A 10,278-nucleotide genomic window follows, 5' to 3' on the forward strand; every position below is an offset into this window, starting at 1 on the left:
TCTTATTGGCTCCTAAGCAACTTCAACCTCACCCTGATCTGGGCATTCCTATCAATGTCTATTGGGCCTCTCTTTTTATGGTACCAGAAATGGAATGAGGTCACCTCTTTATCAAGCAGTCCATGACTTTGTTGACCACCTGTATGAAAATTCTTTCTTTTACTAGTGGTTACCAAATGTTGGTTTCCCTGTAATTTCCAGCCTTTTGTTCTAGCCCTGGCCTTAGGAAAGTCACAGGATGTATTAGTGAAGGTTTTCCAGAGAAACAGAACCAATAAGATATATGTAGATATATAACAGAACACTAATTGTGGGAATTTACCCATGCTATTATGGAGGCTGAGAAGTTCCACAGTCTATGAATTGTGTGGAAGCTGTAGAACCAAAGAAGCCGGTGGTGTATTTTGAGTTCAAAGATCTGACAAGGAGGGAGGGGTGAAATCCGGGGGCTCTGGTGTCCAAGGACAGGAGAAGATGGATGTAGCATCTCAGAGGGGAAGACAGAGAGTGAGAGAGAAAGAGAGAAAGAAAATTAGCCCTTTCTTCACTTTTTCATTCTATTTGGGTCCTTAAAGGATTGAATGATTCAAATGCTAATCTCTTTCAGAATCAAAAACCTCCAGGTAAAGTATTTTATTACCCTTCACTGTATGATGTAATATGATTTTAGCCTGTACTATTTAAGCCTGTACACTATTCTAACCACTCTCTTCTGTGTATTATCTAGTTTGTGAGTTATAGTCAAATATACAAAAAAGTGATAAGTATTTTTGGAAGAACAATGGATGCGTACTCTCCTTTTTAGAATTATTAATATTTTCCGAATGCTTTAATTTTATAAGAGTAAAAGAGATTCTCCTTTTAGAATACGGCTTTTTATCTTAGGCAAATTTTGTAAAACACTCAAAATAATATTAGTTACTACCCAAGAAAATAACTAATATGTAGATTCAATTCTTCTATCTGCATTTTCTTTCACTATTTAAAATAAAACTTTTAACAGCTTTATTAGCTATGATTTTAAAATCATTCCTGTTTTAGCCTTAAGTGGTCAGCTTATCCAATATACACTATTTAGGTACCTGAAGGCCTTAAACTGTCCCTTAATTTTCTTTTTTATGACAATATGTAATTATGTAAGGGGAGATTCATTTCTGAGATGCCCCCTTATATTCTAGGTAAATTTACTCTTCATCAGTCCGTGGAATCGCTCCTAAATTCATTAATTCTACAAAGCATGCCCCAAAGCTCATCTCTCTTGCTATTGTTATGAGCATAGTTTCCTCCTTTCAAGGTTTATATCATTTTTCATTTCATTAACCAGATAATTCTCTATTTTTAATAATAATAAAGTAAAAAAATACTTTTTTTTTTTTTTTCTGCTGACACCCGGCACTTTATTAGTGGGGAAACTCGCCTTGGTCTGGCAGAGACTGGGATGGACAGGACCAGCGCCCATCTCGAGGGGGTATTTTCTGGAAGATCAGGTGTTCCTCCTTGCAGGTTTAGAGGAAACACCCTCATAGCTGAAAACCCCCCAGAGAGCAGCGCTGCAACTGCCAAGCAGTCGGGGTAGGAGGGGCGCCCCAGGCACATCTGGGCCCTTGAGACAGCAGGGCTTCGATGTCAGGCTCGATGTCAATGGTCTGGAAGCGGCGGCTATACCTGCATACAGGCACACCGTCAAGGCCCACCAGGAACTTCTCAAAGTTCCAGGCCACATCGTTGCGACACACCGGAGACCAGGTGATGAGCTTGGGGTCGGTCATGAGCTCAGTGGCGTCGTCGCTGGGGGCTGGCCGGCCTCCCGCAGAAAGGCGGAGAGAGGGTGCGCCCCCGCACCGTTCACCTCGCACTTCTCCAAGAGCATGAAGCTGGGCTCGAACCCACCACCAGGTTGGACGTACTTGAGGGATTTCAGAATCTCTTCGTTCTTGGCGTTCTCCTGATGCCCAAACTGGTTGCACGGGAAGCCAAGCACCACCAGGCCCCGGGGCCGAGGCGCCGCTGCAGTTCGTTCATCTGGGTGTAGTCCCGGACCGTGGTGCCTCAGAGGGACGCCACATTCTCGATAAGTAGTCCCTTGCCCCGCAGGGAGCCCAGGGCACAGGCTGCCCGCCGGCCAGCGGGCACGCGGAAAAGGCTTACACCGACTGGGCAGCCGCCGCCGCTAGCCCAGCAGCACACAGGGCGCAACTGTCCGAGAAGCTAGGGGAGCGCCCCGAACAAACACTGTCAAAAAAATACTTCGAATAACAAAAATAATAGTAATAGCATTTATTAAAATCTTCTTGTATCCTAGAATTATCCTAAGTGCTTTATGTTTAACTCCGTTAATCATCACAAAGTATTTTCATTTTAGGAGTGAACTAATCACAGAGAGATGAGAAACTTTCTCATGGTTAATTAACTCGAATGAATTAGGCAAACGACTAGTAGGTGGCCATTCTGAGATACCATTTGAGGCAACCCACTTTACAGGGTGTACTCTTTACCATTAAGTAATTTTCTTTGGTGTTTCCACAATATCCAGAGAGAGAAAGGTGCCACTAGATTGCTTAAACATTTACTGGATGCTCTCTTCATAGTCTAACACATTCCAGCATTCATTTAATCATCATCCATCCATATTTATTCATCATCTACTAATGACAAACATAATTCGTGGTACTCGTGATTCAGTGATGGGTTAAACAGAATTATCTTACCTTCTTGGAGATTACGCTTTACATTTACAGTGGCTATTTAGAAGAGCGGTCACTGTTCTAAGTACTAGATATCTCGTTTAATCCTTACCAGCAAACATACAAGGTAATAGATACAATTATCTTCACTTACAGTGAAAAGAGCAATACTTTTCGGCTATATGAAGCGCCTTGCTCAAAATTTCAGAGTTGCTCTATCATATGTCAGTTAATACATTTGATTTCATTCAACATTCAGCTAATATTAATTGATCACATTTTGTTTTCAAGGCACAATTATAATCACCCTGTGCTACTACACAGTATTATGGTAGAATAGAAAGAGATATTACTGAGTCTGCAGATCTGAGAGTACTTAACAATGAACCTGATGTGAGTTTAACAGGTGAATTTAATTCCAGCACAGAGGGGACAGTCTGCTAGGAGTATATTTAATTCAAAAAAAAAAAAAAAAAAAAAGGCGGGGGAAACAGAGATGTAGTTGCATGAAAGAAAATAAAGTGTAATAAAAATAGTGTGGTTGGGGCATAAGGTGACTTTGAGGTGACAGAAGGGTACAAGTAGATAAAGGTCAAAAGACAGTTTGACTGTGAGGCTATGATCCGGAATTTGGACTTGTCCTATTAATAACAGGATCATCTCTGAATGCTTGAAAGCAGAGGGATTATCCCAGTATCTGTGGACTTAGCAAGATAGCTCTGACAGTGTTATCAAAAATTACAAAATTTTATATGAGAATTCATAAAATGAAGTCTACGTCTCTTTAAAATATTAATTTGTGAGAGTTTTTTGTGGGGGAGGTGTTCTCTCCTACTCTGAAAGTTGAAAAGTATTCTAATCTGTATCATAGCCTTGAATATATCAGTCAGTGCGACAGAACTGAGTATACGCGTTCAGGAATTTTTTGTAGTTACTCATTTATCCTGGTATTTATAACACTCATTAAAATTGAACCCAGCTCTTTTTGCAAATTCTAGTAGCTATACAATCGTAAATACAAGCATGTGAGGTTCCAGTGGTGATTTGCTTTTCAAGACATTTGAAAACTGCTTTTTATTTTTTTAAATTTTACCATGGTGCATTATACAGCAGTAACTAAACATAGATCTGAAACTGGCACACAGAGGAAACTCTAAAAATAAATCTGTACCTGAGATAGGAAAGTGCTCTGGGTCTCTGCAAACACTCTCACTTTAGAGAGTGTAGTCTTAATCACCTTCAAGGTAAAAGAGATATAATAAAGTACCCAACCGTCTTCTAATAAAAACAAATATTTATATTCTATAGTACCTGAAACTGTATTAAATACCATTTTATGCATTACTTTGTATATGGCAACATATTTTAGCAATATTAAAGAATATAACATGAGCAATATGATTACTTAAACAGCATTTTCTTTATAAACCATTTGTAAAATGAAATTGATTTTGAAGTTATCAAATAAAAAATTCTCACTTTTGAATGAGAAACTGAAGCCTCTTGAAGTAAAAACTCCCTTAAATTCACAAGTGCACTCGGATTTTCTGCATCCAACTTCACCACCCTTGCAGGCACATAACAACTTGTGAAACAGGCAGGCCCCAGGATGAAAGTCTCGAATTCATAGACAAATCTGAGAGTCCTACAAATCCACTAGTTTTCTCAAGGTCAAGCGGTTAATGAGTGGCTCTACCATGAGTTTGTTTTGATGCCTGAAAGGGAGTAGTATTATCATAAAATAACTGCATATTTTATCAAGAACTTTATAAAAAAGATATTATGATTCACAACTGGATTTTATGGAATAATTTTGTTTTTCAACAAATACCATGTTTACCAATATGTGGTAATATTTAAAAGGCAGACCCCTGGCATGGCCAGCTGAAGTCTGCAGGGCCTCCATTGGCTTTTGCTTGACCTTTTCCTTTACATATTCTATAATGTGACTCAGATAAGGCACAAAGAAATAATAAAATCCGGGTCAAATCAGGTATTCCAAAAACTAAATAATTTTTGTCAACTAAGCATTTTTTGTAGTGACTTACCTTAATAAAATATTTTAGTTTTTCTATCTTAGTACATGTATCCAAGATAAAAAACACAATTTAAGTTTTCTTTTAAGATCAGAGGACTTCATTGGTCTAAGCTTATTTTTATTTTTTCTTTTCTATAATACTTTCAAGTATCACAGTTGGAGAGATGCTATCTATTGGGCTGGAGAGTGTGATGTGTCCATTTCATACTATTGGCAATGGAACTGATTTTTGATTGATAATTTTGGTACATAATTTTCAATTCCGTGTTGTATTCTGAAAGACACATTCTCTGAAACATCTTATATATAATCTGTATTTATATATGCCAAGAGTAAGGTTGTTTTATTAATTTTTTTTATTTTTTTATTTTTGAGACAGAGTCTCGCTCTGTCGCCAAGGCTGGAGCGCAGTGGCATAATCTCGGCTCACTGTAACCGCTTCCTCCTGGGTTCACACCATTCTCTTGCCTCAGCCTCCAGAGTAGTTGGGACTACAGGCGCCCGCCACCATGCCCGTCTATTTTTTTTTTTGTATTTGTAATGGAGACGGGGCTTCACTGTGTTAGCCAGGATGGTCTCGATCTCCTGACCTTGTGATCTGCCTGCCTCAGCCTCCCAAAGTGAAGTTAAAAATAATTAGAAAACATACAATGTTTTCTGATGAAGTAGGAACGGTTAACTAACTTTTCACTATGTTGCCAATAAAAATCCTATACTTCTTGGTGGCTTAAGCATTTCATCAGTTTTTTAGAGTTAAAGTATTTGGAACATAATTTTAGTGGTAGAATTTCTTTCTATAACTTTTGAATCATAGATTAACAAATACCTACCAAGAACTGAGAAGAAAAATGAGGAAATGTAATTCTAAACTATTTTACTCATTACTAATATTTTTTAATAATATGTAAACAGGTAACAATATAACTTGAACTATATAATTGTTTGAAAATATTTTTCTTATGCTTTAATTTCAATTTATTTTGCAGACTTTTTACTGGGTGTCTAGTAAGTTCTAGATGTTGTAATAGGTAGCAAAGACAAGAGATAAGTAAGACATGCCCTTTTCCATTAAAAAGACTATTAGAGGAGACAGTTAAATCACTATCATCTGTACCATAGAATTTGTTAAGTTCATGATTGGGGTGAACAAGTTCTAGAATAGCACTATAAGATAGGATACCAATGCCAGGAGAGCCACAAATATGAGCCACATATGTAATTTAAAATTTTCTACTAGTCACATTAAACAGATAAGAATTAACAGAGGAAATTGACTTTAGTGATATATTTCATTTAAGGAATAGATAAAAAATATTTTCATTGCTATATGTAACTAATATAAAAATGATCAATGAGATTGATATGGTTTAGCTGTGTCCCCACCCAAATCCCAATTTGAATTGTAACTCCTACAATTCCCATGTGTCATGGGGGGAACCAGTAGGAGGTAATTGAATCATGGGGGCGGGTCTTTCTTGTGCTATTCTCATGATGGTGAATATGTCTCATGAGATCTGATGGTTTTGAAAAGAGGAGTTCCCCTGCATAAGCGCTCTCTCTCTCTCTCTCTCTCTCTCTCTCTCTCTCTCTCTCTTTGCCTGCTGCCATCCATGTAGGATATGACTTGCTCCTCCCTTGCCTTCTGCCATGACTGTGAGGCTTCCCCACCCATGTGGAACTGTAAGTCCATCAAACCTCTTTCTTTTGTAAATTGTCCAGTCTCAGGTATGTCTTTATCAGCAGCATGAAAACAAACTAATACAGAGATGTTTTACATTCTGTTTCTCTATTGAGTCTTTGAAATTCAGCATACATTTTTCACTTATAGCATAGTCTCAATTTGGGCCACCCACAGTTCAAGTGCTCCATGACCACATGTGGCTAGTAGCTACTGTATTGGACAATGAGGTCTAGATCAACAAAAGGGCTGATTACTAGCACTTGAAAAAAATCAAAGAAGCCTCTCTGAGGCTGGGACTCCTGAACCAAGACAGGGAATGTGCAAAGCTTTGAGAAGTGTAGTGTGCGGAGCCTCAAGTCATACAGTGATATGGTTCGGCTATGTCCCTACCCAAATCTCATCTTGAATTGTAGCTCCCGTAATCCCCAAGTGTTGTGGGAAGGACAAAGTGAGAGGTAATTGAATCATGGGGGTGGGTTTTCCCATGCTGTTCTTGTGATAGTGAGTAAGTCTTATGAGATCTGATGGTTTTATCAAGGGAAGTTCCCCTGCACATGCTGTCTTGCTTGCTGCCACGTAAGACATGACTTTGCTCCTCCTTTGCCTTCCATCGTGATTCTGAGGCCTCCCCAGCCATGTGGAACTGTGAGTCCATTAAACCTCTTTTTCTTTATAAATTACACAGTCTCAGGTATTTCTTCACAGCAGTATGAAAATGGATTAATACATACAATATGCCTAGAGCGAAGGAACAGGAGAAGAGGGGGAGACCAGCAGGAAACAGAGTTGAGAGAACTTCATATACTACTCTGCACCTATATAGCCACTGTCCAATAATTTCTCAGCCCTGTAACAGACCTATGGCACTAAATCTCAACAACCTGGTCCTATTAGGAAAAAAAAAGTTTAATTAAATTCCTTCTTTGTGTCAGGAAAAAAAAAATCATTGAGTAAATGTCAATCTTAAGCAAAAATGCCATATGTTTTCATTTTGAGGCTGTTGCGGAAACCATCAGCCCAGTCTCTTTTCTTCCTAGCTGTTTCTTACTTTGAAAGGCAAATTTGCAAATAACTGGGAAACCTAAAGGATTAGCTCATGTTTTTCTTGGCCTCCTGAGATTTTGCTTTTCAGATGCCCATACTACATGCTTGAATTCCATGCTGGCAGAAGATGGTAAAATATTTGGATTCATTTGGAGGAATGGAAGAAAAACTGTTGAGAATATTGAATGCCTTTAGTTTCTTTTACATGACATTCTTTCACACAAACGTTAGGACAAGCAACTCCTAATTGCTTAACAGACAGTATTTACTTAAATATAGACTACTGGGAAGGGACAGAATGCCCCAGAGAGAAATCATTCATTTTTCTGTGGAATACCTACCCTTTGTATACTTATCCAATTGAAGAAGTACATAGCAATAGTCTATGATCCCTAGAAATTTTGCCCAGCAACTTGCACCCAGGAATATTGCTAAGTTTGTTTTGTAAGTATTTAGTTTGGTTTTGTTTTCTTTTAATTTTTCAAATAGAAAAGAGGTATAAGACCAAGTAACTTTTCCTACTTTTTTGTTAAAAAAAAAAAACCATAATTTTTCCCATCAAATGAATTTGAGAGAATGTCACGTGAAAAATAACTACGTTTCCTTTGCTTATCTTGTTTTAAGCTCTTCTTTTCATATTTGCAATGCAAGTGTGTACTATATACAATATATATTTTATATATGTGTAAATTTGTGAAGCTAAGTACACATTTACTTTTCTTCTTCTATTTTTATTCTTAAAGTGAGTTTCTTCAACACTCCATTTTTACAACGATTTCTCTCTTAGCATTTATCCTCTGTTTCTCTCAAACCACACCTAACAGGTGTGGCCAACTCTTATATGGAGTTTGTTTCCTTTTGCTTCTGTACAAAATCACCACAAACAGAGTGTTTTTTAAAAAACACTAATTTGTTATCTTGCTGGTCTGGAGGTCAGATGTCCTAAAACCAAGTAGTCTCCAAGGGCTGTGTTTCTGCTGGATGCTCTACCAGAGATTTCTTTCCCTTGCCTCTTCCACCTTTTGGAGCCCAACTGCTTGTGGCCACGTCTTGTATCTTCAAGGCCAGGGGTACAGCATCTTTCAATCTCTCTATCACATCTGCTTCTCTTTTCATAGCTCCTCTCACTGGCTCCTGTCTTTCCCTGTAAAGACCCTTGCAAGGACATTTTTCTACCTGGATAATATCAGATAATCTTCCCATGCTGTGATCTACAAATTAATCGCCCCTGCAAATTTCCTTTTTTTCATGTACAGTAGTATATTCACAGGTTGTGGAAATCTTTGGGAAGGAGGAAATTATTCTTCCTATCAGTGTTGACTCTCAGCCTCTATCTCTAGTCTCCTTTAATTTCCCAACTGCCTTTGTGTGCACACGCACATCAAACACAACAGGCTCAAAGACGAATGCTTCTCCTCCCACAAAACTGATTGCTTTGATTCCGTTGCTATGTCACGGATACACCACCTAAGTAAAGAGTTATCAAGCTAGAGAAGGATTGTCCTAAACAGGGCATTTTCATCCCCACTTGCACTAAAGCTAAAACCTTTCTTTAATGTACCTCTTAAAAACTTTAAACTGTATATTCTCTACTTTATTTCTACTATGAATACCTTTTTCCTGGTTTAGGTATTGTTTATTCTCATTTGAACTGCTACAATAGCCTGTGCTCTCTGTCTCCAAACCTGCTCCCTTAAAAATTTGTATTCTCTACAGTTTGATCTAAAATGCAAATTTGATGATATTTTCCTAGTGTCAAGTCTTTTAATGTCTCTTCACTGACTATATCATACACATTACTTTCCATTGTACACGAGGCCCTCCCTGATCTTGTCTCTATTATTTTTCAACCTTATGTTTTAGGCCTTGCAGGACTTCCACATTGCAGGACTCATTTTCCTGCTTGTGATTCACTTTGCACTTGCGCTCACTATGTTCCTTGATCTGTGTTTCTCCCATTGTAAAACTGGCCATGCCTTGGTAATAATATCTTTGCACTGTGTTGTAATTATCTGTGTATGTGTTTTTCTAAACTGTAAGCTTTTAGAAGACATTTCTTATTTGGTTTTACATCCCCATCATTTGGCCATGTCCTTAGCACAATGTATATTTGTAGTAATAAATGCTGTTCTTTGGGTTTTGTAAATTCATGAGCAGAAGGCATTTAACCCTTTTAAATTATAAAGGTGGATTAATTTAAATATTCTTGGAGGTTTAATAATTTGTGAGACTTTTGGTTTCATGCATTCTGTTTAGGGGATGTAGGAAAGTTGCTGTTTGGGAGATGCAGGAAAGTTGAAGGGAAGTATAGAATTTTGTAATAAAGCAAGAATTTATACTGGCCACCTGTAAAAAGCATGTGAGCTTTTGGCAAAAGAAATATGTAAACATACATTAAATAAAATATGCTTATCTACAATTTCCATGAGCATGAAATGTAGGTCATGTTGGTTTCTCTGTCTCTGACTCTCTTTCTCTCTTAAAAACACACACACACACACAAAACACTATGCTTGACAGACATCATAAGTCACTCTTCCCATCAATGGCTTGTTTCGGGGTGGTTTCAAGGATAGGACTGTTTTTAAAAGATCCTTTTACACTCTTTTTCACCCTTTCTTCTGCCTCACCCTGGATTTAACCTAACCACAACCTAAACAGTTTTCAATGGCAGCTCTGCTTCCATCCATCACATATGCTGCTTTTTTTTTTCTTTTTGAGGTGTTAATTTGGCATATGAGATTTAAACACAACTAGTTCATTTTGAGAAGTCTGAAATGTCCTACTAACTTTCACTGGTTGCATTTTGGTAGAGAACCCACACAAGTTCT

The 10,278-nt window shown here is 37.9% G+C and overlaps 1 pseudogene; it reads right to left on the bottom strand.

Annotated features, from left to right (window-relative positions):
• Positions 1 to 1,112: 1,112 nt before the first annotated feature.
• LOC100971464 (glutathione peroxidase 1-like) lies at positions 1,113 to 2,122 on the bottom strand (annotated as a pseudogene).
• Positions 2,123 to 10,278: the final 8,156 nt, after the last annotated feature.

This window comes from Pan paniscus, chromosome 22 (assembly GCF_029289425.2).
Source record: "Pan paniscus chromosome 22, NHGRI_mPanPan1-v2.0_pri, whole genome shotgun sequence".
Classification (NCBI taxonomy): domain Eukaryota; kingdom Metazoa; phylum Chordata; class Mammalia; order Primates; family Hominidae; genus Pan; species Pan paniscus.